We start from the raw sequence: 17307 nt of genomic DNA, 5'->3' as shown, positions 1-17307 counted from the left end.
TGTCATGGTGTTGGCACTTTTTATCTGCTGAGGTCACCATAGTAACATATACTGAACACATGACCTGATCCAGAGCAGGTTATGTTCAGAGTTTGAGTTTATCATTAGCTGTAAGAGCCTCATTTTTACAGATTATTTGTGCAATTGAGTTAAAGCAGCTCAGACTGTATGCATTACAACTTTTTTCCATGTTTGGTTCTAATTTGCTGCCATTTCTATTTTACACTGCAAGAATTGGAGCTGATAGAACACATCAGAAAATCAGACTATTTGTAGGAAATATTCGAGCAGCAAATTTAAGTTCACTTTGATTATGTGATTCTTACATTTCTACAATATGAGACTGAGTCAGAGCTAAATATCAGAATTTTAATGATTTATTAATTACTTTAAAGGCTTTCTTTCAGTCTATATTCCAGGTATTCACAGTTGGTCAACCCCTACTAAACTGTGTGCACTCTGAAGTCAGACAAGAAGCTGATCTCTGTTCCTGTTGGCAGCTGCTGGCTCAGGTTTTAAGAGTACACGGGTCTGTTCCACTGCTGTTAAGGCACTCGGTGAACTCTGAAGGCTGAGGAGCTCAGACTCTCAGATTTTTGTTTGCTCAACGGATGAGTAAATTAAATTTTTTGTTTCATCTGTGACAGCTTATTTAATGCTCTCAGCTTTAGCTGTTTGCCATATATATTTTTAGTATAATAATAGTAATATGCATCTTTGCCAAAGGAAAAACAAAATGCACAAACAAGCACAGCCTCACTGCTGTTTCAGGTTTTACATTTTCTCTTCATTCTGTGTGTTTCAAAATCCTGCTGGATCCTAACGCAACCAAACCGAATAAAGTTGTAATTTTTGGTTGAGGAATTATGTCTTTGAATTTTCAAAAACAGGGTCATTACCAGATTCTTTTGTAATGGAACAATCATGCGTGCCAAGAGTCTCGAGCTTTAAGCTTCAACAAATCAGTACACCTGTAGAGTTTGCTGATTAGCACACTACAATCGAGACAGGACAAACTAATCAGTCAAATCAGCTGAGTGTGTGGTTGGAATATAAATCTGCTGACAACATGTGCAGACATGCTGTAGCTGTTTTCTCCAGTGAGTTTATGTAAATTTGACAGACAAATCTCTTCATTAGCTGTATGATGTAATGTGTTTTCAAAAATCTGTCAAACGTGTGAAAATCTTCCAGCGTGTCCCAAGGCTTATGGAACGCAGCACGGAGGCATCCTCCAAGTCATCGCTGCTTATCCTCCTGTTACCTGCGTTGCCCCTGGATACAAGAGCAATCTCTTTTCTTCTCCTGCCATCATGCCCTGCCTTGTATTCCAAGCACGCACCCACAAGTGTGTGCGATTGTATGTGGTAGTCAAGAGTGTGCACATGTGAACACAATGAGTGTCACATATTCACAGGGGACAAAAAAGTCACATGCATACATCTACGTAATTAAACACTTGCATGGCCACTAAAGGCCAAAAACGTGTACAACAGGGGAACATTTTAATCATGAACACAAGATTTATTGACAGACCTGTCTCCATAATTGAGCATTAGAAGAAGTGAATGTACTATAATGTGGTATTTGCATTATTGCCCAGTAAGATCAGGGAACTAAGACATAAGTAATAGAAGTAACAATGTCTCAGATTCTTTGTTTTGACATTCACATTCATGGTGATACAGAATACTAAGCAATGGTAGGGTGTTTCATTGCCTTAAAATAATGTAAAGGGGGAAAAAAAACACAAGGTCTGACCTCTGACTTCCACCCCACTCTCCTATTGGCTGTTGATGTTCTGTGTTTGTCATTGGCTGGAATCTGAGTCCAGCAGCCAATGGATGCTCTAAGAGGACTATGTAAGCGACTGAAGCTGCACTTCATGGCCTTTGGTCATGGTTGTGATTGCCTGGGTGTCAAGTGTTCAAGTACTGCCTGTTTTATTGTTAAGCCTATGTTTCTGGCTAGCTTGATGTTGATTGTTAAGTCCAACTGATTTGACCTTTGTGTCTCTACTTTCTGTTACAGTGCCCAGAGGAAGCTTGTCTGGGAGACCTGCCATCGCCTTTTGATATCCGTCCTTTTCTCCTATTTTACCTGGTTGATAGGAGGTTGAAGTACAGGTGTTTATTTTATTTTATTTATTTTTTTGGCTAAGTTAATCAGTTGATGGTTTTTTTTTGGGTTTGTTTGTTTTAATAAGGACTGTTTTGTTTGCTAAATCATAACAACAGAGTCATAATAAACCTCTGTAGAAGTAGTGTTCAGGTTGCTGCTCTGCACTGTGTTGGAACATGGCATTGAAGACGATAATAGTGAATGAATTACATCCTTAAAATTAGTTACAGCACTTTCAGAAAGACATCTTCTGTGATTAAGTTTAATTTTATTAGGAAATGATCTTACAAAAAGGGTTTATAAGGGAGTACTGTTAATATTCAGCTTCTATGCTATAAGTCAGATCTAGAGTGTAATTAAAGTAGTGGGTTGGGTAGATGACAAATAAAACTGGTGATGAGGGTAAGCATCAGGCTTTCAAATGAATTAAATCTCTGTTTGGGTCTTTGGTTGATTAATTAGCTGGAGTGAAAGATTGCTTCCACTCCCCTTCCTTGGCCTGTGCTTTGAGGATTCTGACAGTTAGTATGACTCAGGGAGGGTTTTTTTTTTTTTCATTTAAACTGACATAAGTATCCTGCTGTAACCAGATTTCTTGAAGGCAGAGTAAATCAATTTGTTGATCAGTTTTGTAATTTAAATTGTACTAACAGGGACATAGAGGCCAGAGACCCAATGTTTAATAATCCACATTTCAATATTTTACTCATGGTGGAGTTTTTGGTAATACCACATTGTTCTTTCTTTGTGATTTTTAAAAAAAAATTTTTCAGTGTTTAAATAGTTTTTTGTTAGTTTGTTTTTTGTTGGTTTGGGAGCAGATATGTCACCCCCGGTCCAATTGGGGAGGGGATCAGAGAAAAGTACAGAGTCTGACATTATTTTGGCAAAGTTACACACTGACTCAATATTAATATTAGTGACCTTCAATTGACATAACTAGGTGCCATTACTGCTCCAATCTGAATTCTAATTTTACTGAATTTCCGTTTATATTTAGCCAGCAGTTTCAGGGTTCATTCAGTGTCACCTGCTCTGCACCCTGGGACACAATTTGCCATTGTTGCTGTTGTCTTTAGGTTCACATGTCTCAAAAAAGAATCACCAGTAACCAGAGTTTGCTCCTTGGCAGGAGTGTTGCAGAGTGGGGAAAAACTATGAGATGTGAACGTAAGGGTGGTGTACCACAGGTACCACTCAAATGCATGATCTGGAGATCAGGTAGAAGTTTAGAAAGCTGTCAGGGCTGAACAGTTCTAATCATTTCAAGTCTGAATGTACAACAAATCTCTCTAGTAACCTTATATCTAGTTTGGTATGTTAAGAAAATTTGGTCTTACAAAAAGCTCTACAAAATTGTATGAACATTAAATATAATGGCAACTAGAAGGATTTTCTCTTACCTGAAATTGTTTGATTAGTGTTCTACAGAAAATATGAATATGTATTTTTAGTTACTTATTAGTCAACTTGCAATTAAAAAAAATGTTTCTTGCTTGTCTTTGCAGGGTTGCTCATTTATATCATAATCCTTCATCTGCTTGCTGCTGATTATCTGAAGCCAACTCTGTAACGTTGTGCTCCCAGAGCTTCAGCTTTGTTGACGTCTCCTCCTTCTGGATTGCAGCTTCTTTAATATACTGTAGCTGCCTACAGTATATGTTAGCCAGCAGCAATAATTAGTTATTGAGTCAATGCTACCCAATGTAATGCAATGGGCTGTGATGGGTTGTGAAATGTTTGGATCTTTATCAGATGTTTATTCAGAAACATTTCAGTGGCTATAGCATTTGCTGTAAGTAATTTCCATAGCTTCAAAAGACTCACCTGGAGCCATAACACAATAATAGAAATGCTAAATTTGTATGCTAATGCTACATAAGGAGATGAGCAAGATTCCTCCTACAGCTGATAAACACATAATTTAACTACACTAAGATGAGGGCTGTGTGTGTGTGTGTGTGTGTGTGTGTGTGTGTGTGTGTGTGTGTGTGTGTGTGTGTGTGTGTGTGTGTGTGTGTGTGTGTCACTACTCCAAAACTGCTGTAGCAGCTGAGACTGCTGAAAGCTGAACATGAATACTTGATGTACACACAACTTGAGTGTGAAACACAGGATTATATTGTGGTTGAAAACACAAACCATCACTGAGTGATGTGGTGACATGCCATAAATTGTGTGTGAAGCTACATTAAAAGCAATGAGCAGCCAATGAGCTGACTGTGTGCAATGTGATTACAAATTTAGATGGTGTGGTGTTTTTCAAGGACTTCAAAGCAGACAGCATAGTGCTTATGATATTTCAGTTTATATAAAAATGATTTGTATGCACCATAATCAATACTAAAACTTTCTTGGAAAGTATTTGAAAGTTCTTTTTTTTCACTCTGCCTAGCACTCAAAAGAAAAATCACTTCACTAGCATTTTATCTTTCTATTATCAGAAATGCCAGCACTACTATTAATTTACTGGCTCAGAGTCATGTTTCTATCCACCTGAAAAATACAAGTCTACCACTGACTCTAGTATTGCTCTCACCAGCTTTTGCAGAGCGTCTCTCTTTTTAGCAGCTAAATTTTCTCTTCATTTGCTACTCTATAACTCTATCTGCCTCCTGGCAAATGGTTTTTATACCCACTTAAAAAGCAGATGCCTGCTATGTCTGTTAGAAAATTTGCTGGAAAAATGTGCACATGATATCATGTCGTGTCATTTTGATGCCTTTTCACTACTTGAATGTGTTTTTATTGTGTTACATTATATGCTAAATGATTAAGAGGCCAGGCTGTCTAGATGGTGTACAATGACAGAAAAAAGTGTGATTTGAAGGGTCTATATGAGTGGAGTGTTTAAAGCAATGCCCGGAGAGAGTATAGTAGAATTAACAGCACTTACTGCAGACAGTTATTTAAATTATTTACACAAGTGTCCATGACAACACACAAAGAAAAAAATAAATCTGATTATAAATGCATATGAGAAGACTTCATTTGCACAGTGGCAATGTAATGTAACATATGCTTTGCCCATCAAGCAGATAATAAAAGTGTGTGCTGTTTCTGTGATTGCACCTATTAAGAGAATATAGCAGTTTATTAAGCCCTTTGGGGACAAAAAAGGGAAATGCATATGGTAGAAGAGAGAACATGCTACATATAATGGTATGATTAAAAATGCAGATTTAAAAACTGATAATTATTGAGCCAGCTATGCTTCTGATTTAGGTAATAAATCCTTTGAGTCAATGTTGAGCAGTTATTATATAATTATAGAAAAATTACCATTTATTTTTTGGCTGTAATACACTGTTGTGTATCATAATGAGCCACTACTTTGACTGTTTATGGTACTGTAGCCTAATTATTAAACTAAATCATCAATGCTTTTTTTCTTTATTGTTTCATATATATATAATACCGACCAATAACCTGCCTCAGTACTACATGGAAGCTCCTGTCAGGCATCATATCGGCTAAGATGAACAGGCACATGGGTAAATACATGAGCGGGGCACAGAAAGGGATTGGCAAGAATACCAGAGGCGCAAAACACCAGCTACTGGTAGACAGAACAGTCAGCCGAGACTGCAAGACCAGACTGACCAACCTGTGCACAGCCTGGATTGATTACAAGAAGGCCTATGACTCAATGCCCCACAGCTGGATACTGGAATGCCTAGAATTGTACAAGATCAACAGGACCCTACGAGCCTTCATCAGGAACTCAATGGGGATGTGGCGTACAACACTAGAGGCCAACTCCAAGCCCATAGCACAAGTCACCATCAAGTGCGGGATCTACCAAGGAGATGCTCTGTCCCCACTGCTGTTCTGCATAGGCCTGAACCCCCTCAGTGAGATCATTAACAAGACTGGCTACGGATACCGACTACGGAACGGAGCGGTTGTCAGCCACCTCCTGTACATGGATGACATCAAGCTGTATGCCAAGAGTGAACGAGACATCGATTCACTGATACACACTACCAGGATATACAGCAATGACATTGGAATGTCGTTCGGACTGGAGAAGTGTAGTCGGATGATAACAAAGAGAGAGAAGGTAGTCAGAACTGAGGGGATTGAACTACCAGAAGGCAACATTGCAGACATAGAGGACAGTTACAAGTACCTGGGGATCCCGCAGGCAAATGGGAACCATGAAGAGGCCGCTAGGAAAGCTGCAACCACCAAGTACCTGCAGAGGGTCAGGCAAGTCCTGAGGAGTCAGCTGAATGGTAAGAACAAGATCCGGGCCATCAACACCTACGCCCTGCCCGTGATCAGGTAGCCTGCTGGGGTAATAGGCTGGCCAAAGGAGGAGATAGAAGCCACTGACATAAAGACAAGAATGCTCCTGACCATGCATGGAGGGTTTCACCCCAAGTCCAGCACCCTGAGGCTGTACGCTAAGCGGAAGGAAGGAGGCCGGGGACTGGTGAGTGTCAGCACCACAGTCCAGGATGAGACAAGAAACATCCACGAATACATCACGAAGATGGCCCCAACTGACAGCGTGCTCAGTAAATACCTCAGGCAGCAGAAACGCAAGAAAGAGGAGGAAGGCGAGGAACCATCATGGAAGGACAGGCCCCTGCACGGTATGTACCACCGGCAGATAGAGGAGGTGGCTGATATCCAGAAATCCTACCAGTGGCTGGACAAAGCTGGACTGAAAGACAGCACAGAGGCACTAATCATGGCAGCACAGGAACAAGCACTGAGCACAAGATCCATAGAGGCTGGGGTCTATCACACCAGGCAAGACCCCAGGTGCAGGCTGTGTAAAGATGCCCCTGAGACAATCCAGCACATAACAGCAGGGTGCAAGATGCTAGCAGGCAGGGCATACATGGAGCGCCATAACCAAGTGGCCGGCATAGTGTACAGGAACATCTGTGCCGAATATGGCCTGGAAGTTCCGAGGTCAAAATGGGAGACGCCCCCAAGGGTGGTGGAGAATGACCGGGCTAAGATCCTGTGGGACTTCCAGATACAGACGGACAAAATGGTGGTGGCTAACCAACCGGACATAGTGGTGGTGGACAAACAGAAGAAGACAGCCGTAGTGATTGATGTAGCGGTTCCGAATGACAGCAATATCAGGAAGAAGGAACACGAGAAGCTGGAGAAATACCAAGGGCTCAGCGAAGAGCTCGAGAGGATGTGGGGGGTGAAGGTAACGGTGGTCCCCGTGGTAATCGGAGCACTAGGTGCAGTGACTCCCAAGCTAGGCGAGTGGCTCCAGCAGATCCCGGGAACAACATCGGAGATCTCTGTAGAGAAGAGCGCAGTCCTGGGAACAGCTAAGATACTGCGCAGGACCCTCAAGCTCCCAGGCCTCTGGTAGAGGACCCGAGCTTGAAGGATAAACCGCCCGCAGGGGCGAGATGGGTGTTTGTATAATTTTTTATTTTTTTTTTAGCTCAGTCACTTTGTTGCAGGTAACACATCGGATAATGTATATAAATAAAAAATTGAAACGGTTCTAAAACCTGCATGGAGAAAACTCTGGTGTGAGCATCAATTCATGAACTGACTTCCAATAAAGCCCATGCAGGTGAATCAATAACTTACGCATTTATTGTTTTCTTTACTGCAGTTAATAAATTGAACCAGGCAGCTGTGTGGCAGTATGTCTACATTTTTAGCACACCCTAAACTGTGACTGCTTGATGTTTTACTTGTACATTACCAAGGTTGTGTTCAGTATCAACAAAGCAGGAAAATGTTTGAATACCTTGGTTCGTTACCCAAACACTGCACTTATAGGATAGATAGGAGGCTCAGTCATATGGCTGAATTTATATGCACGTTGCTGCAGGGCACTTCCCACCAAACCAGAACAAATGAACTGCAAAGCATTTTGCAAAGTGTTGCAAACTTGTTGCTCAACCCAGAAACTGTAGCAAAGTGATGTGTGCTGTTTTTAGATTTAAATATGCTTCAATCATAATTTTATCTCAGTAGCTGACTTGCAATATTTTGACTAGTTTTCTCTCTCATCTTTCTCCATTTCATTTTTTCTTTGCACAGAAAAGTAGGAAATAGGGGACTTCTGTATGAGGTCACACCGCATCTTTGTCAATGCTGATAAATCTTAAACCCTTGTTAATCTCTTTTCTTTCTAAAATACATTCATTGCAACTTTTGCAAATTAAATTGTGAGTTGTCATCATGTCTAACGCCGTTTCCTTTTTCTCTAGTTAGAGAAAGGATACTGTTATAGTTACATAAATATGTATTAAGGACATAAATCAGTATTATCCCTAAACATTTAGCCATGGTTCATACTCATAGTTGTCTGTGAAACAACTGTTTTGTTTACAGACTTCATGTCATGGTCTTCAGATTTGTTGTTTGTGTATTTATTGTCCTTTTTTTTTTATATAATTTTTTATTTCACTGTACTTCTGAGCTTGATTTTTTTTCTGCCAGATTGACTGCCTGCCCCACAGTGATTACTTTCAACTATGTCTTGTTTTCCACTTAGCTCTGTGTGTATGTTCGTGTGTATGTGTGTGTGTGTGTGTGTGTGTGTGTGTGTGTGTGTGTGTGTGTGTGTGTGTGTGTGTGGGTCCACTGTCTTCTTCCTCTAGACTTTGTCAGTGTTCCCTGGCCGTTTTCTCAGCCTAGTTAATCACCTGCATGCTTTTTATGATCCTTGGCTTAAATTCTTTTCCTGTTTATCATTATTATTATTATTATTTTATGTTTATTTTTTGGATGACTTATTTTGGATTGTGCTGAATCTCCCTTTGAGCTTTGTGTATACCAGTTTTTCATTAAAACCTGTTTTTGCTGTTTGTTACATTGCTTCCTTATTTTCAGTCCACTCAGCTGAACTTGCAAACATAACACAGAAGAATTTACTCCTGTTCAGCTACAAGAGCACCGAGGTTTTCATACACAAATATTAACTGATAACAGATCACTCAACCAGCAATTAGAGCAATTAGAGCTGAGGTCAGACCATTGTGCAAGACAATTTCATCGTGCTTGAGGGCAGTGTAAAGCTGAATCAAGTTGAATCAACACCAGCACACAACACTTTCAAGGTTTTAAAACATCCTTCCCTCCATTTTCACAAATGCTACCAGCTATCCAAAACTAACGTTTTGCTTGTGAAGCGATAGTGTTAACCTCTCTACATGCTGCCACCCACTCACTTTTTACCCCAGTTCCCAATAAGTGGCCATCTTATTGATGACGTGAACATTTTCAGTCATATTTCACATGGAAACCTTCCAGATAGAGACTGAATTACTAATAATTAACCAACTGGGTCCATGTTTGATTTTGTTCTTTTAAATAGTATGCCCTTATGCAAAGAGGCATTGTGTACATTTTGTTTAGAATTTATTTGCATTGGTTGGTTTTTTCACCTCAAGCTGGGCCCATACACTACACAGGCGGACTAAAGTACTTCGACACGCCTCTTTGAATTCAGATATTTTCAGTCAGGAGTCCCATAAAATCAAGCACCTGAACATGCAGTCTCCCTTTACAATTATTTTTGAAAGAACAGGTTATTTTAAAGAGCTTACTCAGTTTGAATGCGGTATTGTAAAAGGGTCCCACCATTGGTTTAGCTCTAATTTCTTCTTCCCAGATATTCCACAATCAGCTATATGTCGTATTCTTGCAACATGGAAGCATTTAGGAACCACTGCAACAGGAAATTTTAGACAATACAACATTACAAAGAGGGTTCACCAATGCACATAGCATGTAAAAGTCTGCTGACTTTACTGCCAAACATCCTCCAACATTAACATCTTAGCTCTTGTAGATGTGTAAAACGTAGGTGGTCCAGTACATTTATCCATATACAGCTTCTCACCCGTTTTTAAATCATTGTAAGGTGGGACACTTAAAGCCTGTTTCTGCTTCCCCAAGTAGATTTTAATCTTTAACAGTCAAACAGGAGCACACACATAATAACTGATGCAGTCTGCCACCCAACACATTTAACAAGTCTAATAACTTAAAGTTACAGTGTGTAAAATCTTCTCTGCTACATGTCAGTAGATTGCAGATTGAAATCATTTGAATACTGTTTTCTTCTCTTTCCCAGTTCAGGTGCATAATTCTAGCTATGGTGGGTGCTGTGGCAGCTTTTTAGTCAGAAAATATTCATCAAAAATATTACATTCAGACTGTAAATGATGATGGCTGTGGCAACCCAGCATGTTTTTCTGCATGTTTCTGTGTTAGAGCCCTGACATCAGTTCAGGAGATGAGGCTAGAAGTGAGGAAGAAAAAGATGAGATTTTATTAGGATGACAGTGGCATTGTCTCACTGCTTCAGGTTTTTATTTCTTTGGTGAAGGGGACTCCATCTCCAGCTGTAAAACTGAGTCTGAAGGTGCAAACAAATTTAAATGCCCCTCCACAGCAAACACCTACGGCTTCACCTCTGTTAGTGTTTCACCTACTTGACCAATCTCTAGCCACATTATTAAATGTGATTATTCAGAAGGGAGATGTCATTCCCTGCCACTATATTCATATGGTGAGGCAAACCCACTCTGATGCATTTTTAATGGGTTATTTACAAGTTTATGGAAATGCTACAGTTTGATGGAAATTATAATTACACACTCATCTACGTATATTTACGAGCCCAGTATCCTTTTTTTCTATTAAATAACCCCCAAAATTACTAACAGTACCTTTTAACAACTAATGCATGAAAATTCTGCCCATCAACAACACAGCAAATAATAAATGCCTTGATCTATTGTCACTATGTGGGTTTTCACAACATAGTCCTGCAAATATTTCTCAATAAAAGCCATGATGAGAAATGAAGGGTGTCTGTTAAATTGAAACAAATACAGAGAGTGCTTTAATTCGTACAACAAAATTCAGCAACGCTGCCTTTGATGCATTGTTTCAAATAAAGCCCTGCTACCTTCTGCAACCCTTATTTTCTGAGGTAAAAACCGCACAAACTACACGAAGTGCTACTGGATATCAGTGAGTGTCAATCAACGGTCATCAGCTGCAAATACTGAACTTAAATTATGACTGGCAGTGATTGGTTCTTAAGAATTAATAAGAGAGCTTTTGCATAAACAGTGAAATCGTATTTGTTATGCAGACTGGAAGCAGTGAACGAGTCCAGCTGATAAAGACCCAAACCGACGGGGCTTGATCAGTCCAACTGCATTCGTATTCTTATCGGAAATGTTTGACCTTTGACCTGATTTCACTGATGAAAAAAGGATTCCTGAACTGCTGAAATCTGGTGATGTGTGTTAATGCATTTTAATATTTACATTTTGAAGTGGCAAACTCATAATGTCCATTTAAGATGAAAACAAATCAAGATGTCTCATAAATATGACACTGAGTGCTCTGCGGGGAAAAAGCTCCATCTTGATTAACTGTAACTGTGACATTTTACTACCTTTCACAGAGGAAGTTATTGAGTTGGGGGGTTTGTAGACACACATGTATGCTGGTTGGCACCCCACGAGAGACATTAAGAGGAGACATTAATCAAAGTGCACAAACACTTGACAGCAGAAATTTAGTGCGTCGCCTTTTTATGGTGTGTGCTTTCCATTTACAGTCAACACATTTGAACTCCTGAACCTGCTGTCTAAGTATAGGACTGCAAAACGTCAAGCAGAAGGAGTATTAGAAGGTAATTCCTGCTGAGTGAGAAAGTGTGTGTGTTTTGTGTGGCTGATAATATGACTGCAATATGTTTCACTGAAGGATGGCAAGAGACGGAGGTAAATAATGTATGCGAGTGTGTGTGAGAGAGTGATTTATCCATATCTGCTGTGCTCCTAATACAGCCAATGCTCTGTGGTGGCCTATTGTTGGCAGAAATGACAACTGCCTCTATCTTGTCCTGCAGAAAGTCACTTCTCCATTTCCTTCTACATCTCTCTTTAGTACTTGCTCTATCAGCGTTGGTGTCTTCAACTGGCACTTCCCTTCTTTTCTTCATTGCCTTGTTCTGTCACTTGTTCTCCAACTGCTTTACTTTATCTTTGCCTTTTCTCCCCCTCTTTTCCATCATTTCTGTTGCATTTAGCAGGCAAACTTCATTGGCCTTCTTGGATTTTTGCTCTATTATCATTTCCTTGCTTAGCTCTACATGCGTTGCAGAGTTAAACTAGCCACCACATTGTTGATTACTTATGTCTGAGAGATCAATTTTCAATTCAGCTCTGTCCAGCATTAACCAAGGTGCTGGGAGACAGTCTGTCTGCAGGAGATACACCAAGAAACTGCTGTGCATTTCACTAGCATCATGCATCTCTTATGCAGGGCTTTGAGTTCTACCGTGCTGACCTCTTACATGTAAAATTTAAACGAACACACACGTCACATGACAGGCTAGTTAGCGAAAACACACCTTCCTAGTTTATCTCAAACAACTCACACACAAAAAAAATCCACCTAAATCTAACAAATCATTCCTCAAATTTAACCTACCTTTATGATTTTTTTAAACATGTTGTCAGGGTAGACTAACATATTTTCCCACCACTTTTATCATTTTGTTACTAAAATGACTTAAATGATACTAAAAATCGTGTTTTTTTCCCCATCTGGCTAAGAACAAGTCTTTTCCCATACATATTCTGGGGCAAGCGTCAGCCAGGATCCTCAAATGTCAAGAAAAAGTAAAGCTGAAAATAAAATCAGACCATTGCTTCAGTTCTTTATTAAAATCATTTTATTTTTGTCCTGCTTGCAGTACAGCACAGTATTGTCATTATCCCCACTGGTGGTAGATGTGGCTGAAGCAGAGGGATGGCAACATCTAACCACATCTGTGCGTGTGTGTGGTGTGTGTCTGTGTTTGTGTGTGTACACATGTCTTTGCGTGTGTGTGAGGTGCTGACAATAAAGTGCAGCACCACCAGCCATCAACCCATACAGTCACTCAAAACAGCAGTATTATTACAAGGCCTTGAGACATTGTTCAGAGGCATACAGGCAAAAATTGTGGACATCCTTCCACTGCAGGCTAAAACTGGGCTTGCCAGGGCTCAGGAACAATAAATGCAATAAATGTTAGAAGCTTTAAATACACTTAAACACACTTTGGAATATGAATATATCAGTGTCCATAGAGGAATACTATACATTTAATGCATCTTAAACATGTAAAAATATAAGATGTTCTACATTTGGAGCCTTTACTTTCTTGTTGGCAAAAAGTGGCGATATCGTTTATGTTGTCTGAAAATATGATGATCAAAGTAAAGCCCTGGTTCGACCATTTTTGGCCTTAGTGGAAACCACACTAGCAAGCAGATTTGGCTCTGCCCCTGACATGTGTCGTATTAGCTTTCCCAGTTTTGTAAAATTAAGAAAGAAACTTTGTGTTTTTTGTGTGTAACTATTTTTTTCCTTTTTTTTTTTTTAGTTTTGTTTTATAGCACAGCAGCTTGGCAGATACAACACACTATGTATGGATATCAAAGTCCTTATACAGTATATACCATATAGGTTGGTTGGCAGGGGTAGCTGTGCATGGTTCGTATAGCAATACAGCTACTAAGAGATGCAAAAGAGCAAAGGAGAAAAAAAAGAAGCCTGTGCTGCTCGCTACATTGTTTTTTAAAGAGGTCACCTCACTGTACACTAAGGTATAAAGTCATGGGTCTGGAGAACCCAAAACAGGGTCAAGAATGTGACCCCCGCCTACACAAGTGAGAGTTGTGGTAAAAGCTGCTGTATCCATAAAAGGTTTAATTAGTCATTAATCTGTAGCCCAAACCAAAAATAAAGGCCCTCTGGGTAATCAAACACATGCCACCACTGCTACAGTGACACGGTCGTAAGACACTCACGCACCCCTCCATGTTGTCACTTTAATGAACCCTTAAATGTTAGCTACAGTACATAGCTAATGGAGGTGGATGGTTGGTCTTAAGTGAGCAAAAACACAGTTACATACTGGTCTCTGTTTTCACTGGGCGCTAAGGAGCGGTGCAGGAGTTTCGAGACAAGGAGAGACGGACAAACGGACAAAAAAGACACACTCGTTGAGATAATACCGTAAATTTAGTAGACAAACTTATATAACATAGATTTTAATCTTGAAATATAGTGTCATATATATTTAGATATGCTTTTTTGATGAAATAAATATATCCACAGATACTCTTCTTTTTTTAAAAAACAGACCAGCTTTACAGTGGCAGACACGCACCGATGCAATGGATCGACATGAGGACAAAGAGGAAAGGGGAAAGAAGGAAAGGTCGGTGGCTCATTTTTCTAACGAAACACCCAAGCCTTGTATTCACACCGCTAGCAGCTGCTGTGTTACTGAGCTAGTACTTTAGTGTAGGAGTGTAGCAACAAGGCTTCTTCACTCAAATTAATATGTTCTTATTCCTAGCATCAATAATACCAGTGCTATTTACACAACTGCACTGGCAAAACTGAACAACGAGTGCGAACATTTTCGAAAAAGTGACATAGTCTAAAAAAGACATGCAGAAAGGGTAGTGGTGATACCAATCACCAGACATTTGACCAGTTGTCTGAGCTTCATATACAGTGTTAGAGTTTTGTGAAGTAATTTTATTTTTTAACTGACTGTTTTTTGGTTTGTCATTCATCATTTAGGCACAAAAATCATTTGGCTTTTGGGAACAGATCGTGGTTTGGGTCAAAATATGCATGCATGATGACAAAGCTAACCCTGCAGGCTGAACAGTTACGCTAAAGAAGGGGTGTCCAACTCCAGAGAGCTACTGTCCTGCAGCTTTTAGATGCATCCCTACTCCAACACAGCTGAATCAAATGGTTGGATTACCTCTTCAGTGTGTCATCACATTTGGCAAAGGCCTGATAACAAACCATTCATTTGATTCAGGTGTGTCGGAACAAGGATGCGTCTAAAAGCTGCAGGACAGGAATGGAGTTGGACACCCCTGTGCTAAAGGATAGACAGGGCATTCAAGTATGATGCATTCAAAGAGTTCTGATCAAACGAGCTGGGAGTGAAAGCGTGCTCGCCAAACAAGATTAAAGTGTTGATTGTAATTTTTGGCAACAAACATGAGTTGCTTGCGATGTGAATGCACAGAAACATATTACACTTCATGTTTTTCCAGCTTTCACTTCAATTAGGTTGTTGCTGCTGATTGTAATAAGTACTGAACTCTATAACCTGATGTAATACAGTCTCACGTTTGAAGAATGGAAATCTATAATCTGGTGTAAGGAACTTCCCTGTGGTCTGTGAAGATTATGAAGCATGTATTAACACAAAGTATTTATATACTTTTTTTATTATAATGAAGTGGAAATGAGAAACAATATCCCCAAATATCAAGATGCTAAACAACAATTTTATCTAACGCTACCCACCGCCACAAATATATATATATATATATATATAATATATATATCTAGATTTTTAGTTAAAAGAAAGTCAGACAAACTCTACACAGCAAGTTTATGTTAAAAACATAAGTTCTTTTTTTGTTTTCTTCAGCTGAAGTAAATTATGGCTCAGATGCAGTTAGAGGCAAACAACATGAGCTGACCAGACGTATGGGAAAGTTGGCTCAGTCACCTTGACCAAATGAAAAAACACAAACCGCATTGTGCCGGCGGGTCTTGCCTATTTAATTGTACTCCGCTGATGTCCAGTGTCCTGATGCTGAATTCTAATGTTGATGGTTCTAACAGACTACTCTTGCTAAGTGCTTGACATCGGAGTGTAACTGCTGGTGTCAGCTCGGTAATGGATTAAAAAGCTATAGCTCTTGGTAACACATTTACAAGGTGAGAAATACTTAAAAAAAAAAAAAAAAAAAAAAAACAATATCACAGGAGGTTCTACTGTGTCTTCTATACACTCAAACCAAACACTTTCTCAAACCCCGCTATCATAACAACACAGCCATAATCTCTTTGACATCAAAACGGCACTCGTACAAGATCTAATTTTGCTCCAATAGAATCCTTGCCTGACCGTCCTGTCCACACATGTTGACTAAAATACATACCTTCATAATTTACACAAAACATATGGCAGGAGCAATTAGCATAAGGCTATAAGTATTTATTTCCCTGCATCTTGCCTAACAATCTGTGTAGCCCCATGTAAAGTAGTAGACTGATCCATCATGGCACGCAAAACCTGCATTGCTAAGTTTAACACAAGCAAACAAAAATCAAGTAATTTCTAACCCATAAGCCATTGCAGCTTCTCTTTTCAGTAGCTTTTTCAGTAGCTTACCTTACCAGGTTAGTATAGCGTTGTTTATGTCAGCAGGAACTGAGCTCTGTCACTAAACTGTCAGAGATGCTACAATTTCCTTCTTAAAGTGTCTTAATTGTTGTTGCAGCACACTTGTTTAGAGGCTGACTTTACATTCAGTCGAATACAGGGAGGAAACAGACACTCCATTGTCGCAGTTAGGTAGTTGAGAGAATGTTTCATGTGCACCCAAGCTTGAGTAGTATGGCACAGTGCTTACATTGTATTAGATTTAATACGTGTCTTGATATATAGAACACCATCAATAACAACAACAACTACAACACAGAAGTAAAGGTTTTTTAAAAAATAAAGCTGTGACATGAACATAGGGTGAACAAGATATTGCTCAAAACCAGGATTGGATGAAGTGACTTTTTAGGCTGCACGTGTCATTGGATGTAGCTTTATCTGAGTGTGTGTGCGTGCGCGTGTGTATATGTGTGTGTGTGTGTGTGAGTGTTAGCATGTGTGCATATTTTGGAGATGATGGAATACTCCGCAAGATAAAAGGAAACACAGCTGCTAACGTTGTACAGATTGATGTCGAGCTCTACTTAAGTTTGGCACTCAGCTTTTCATTAAGCCAGTAGAATATCAGTCACAGTTGACTTACCCTGTTGTCAAAAATACAAACACAGAAAAGCACAGACACACAGAATAATCACATCAAGGAGAAGAGCCAAGAGGGGAGGACAGGAGAGGAGATGACAGGAGAGATGACAAGGTAGACATGTGAATAAGGCGGGAAAGGAATTGGAAAACACATTGAAAGAATAGAACAAAACAATAAAAATAAAGGGGGTAGAATACGTTGGGGGAAGGGGGCAGTGGTGTAAACTAAAGAAAAACAGCAGACACCGGAGAAGACAAGGTGGTTACCACCCTCCTCTTCTTCTAAGCAAGAAGGTATTGATCATACACAACAAAGG

Source organism: Pelmatolapia mariae, linkage group LG22 (genome assembly GCF_036321145.2).
Source record: "Pelmatolapia mariae isolate MD_Pm_ZW linkage group LG22, Pm_UMD_F_2, whole genome shotgun sequence".
Taxonomy (NCBI): Eukaryota; Metazoa; Chordata; class Actinopteri; order Cichliformes; family Cichlidae; genus Pelmatolapia; species Pelmatolapia mariae.
Note: the sequence above shows the minus strand (reverse complement) of the source record.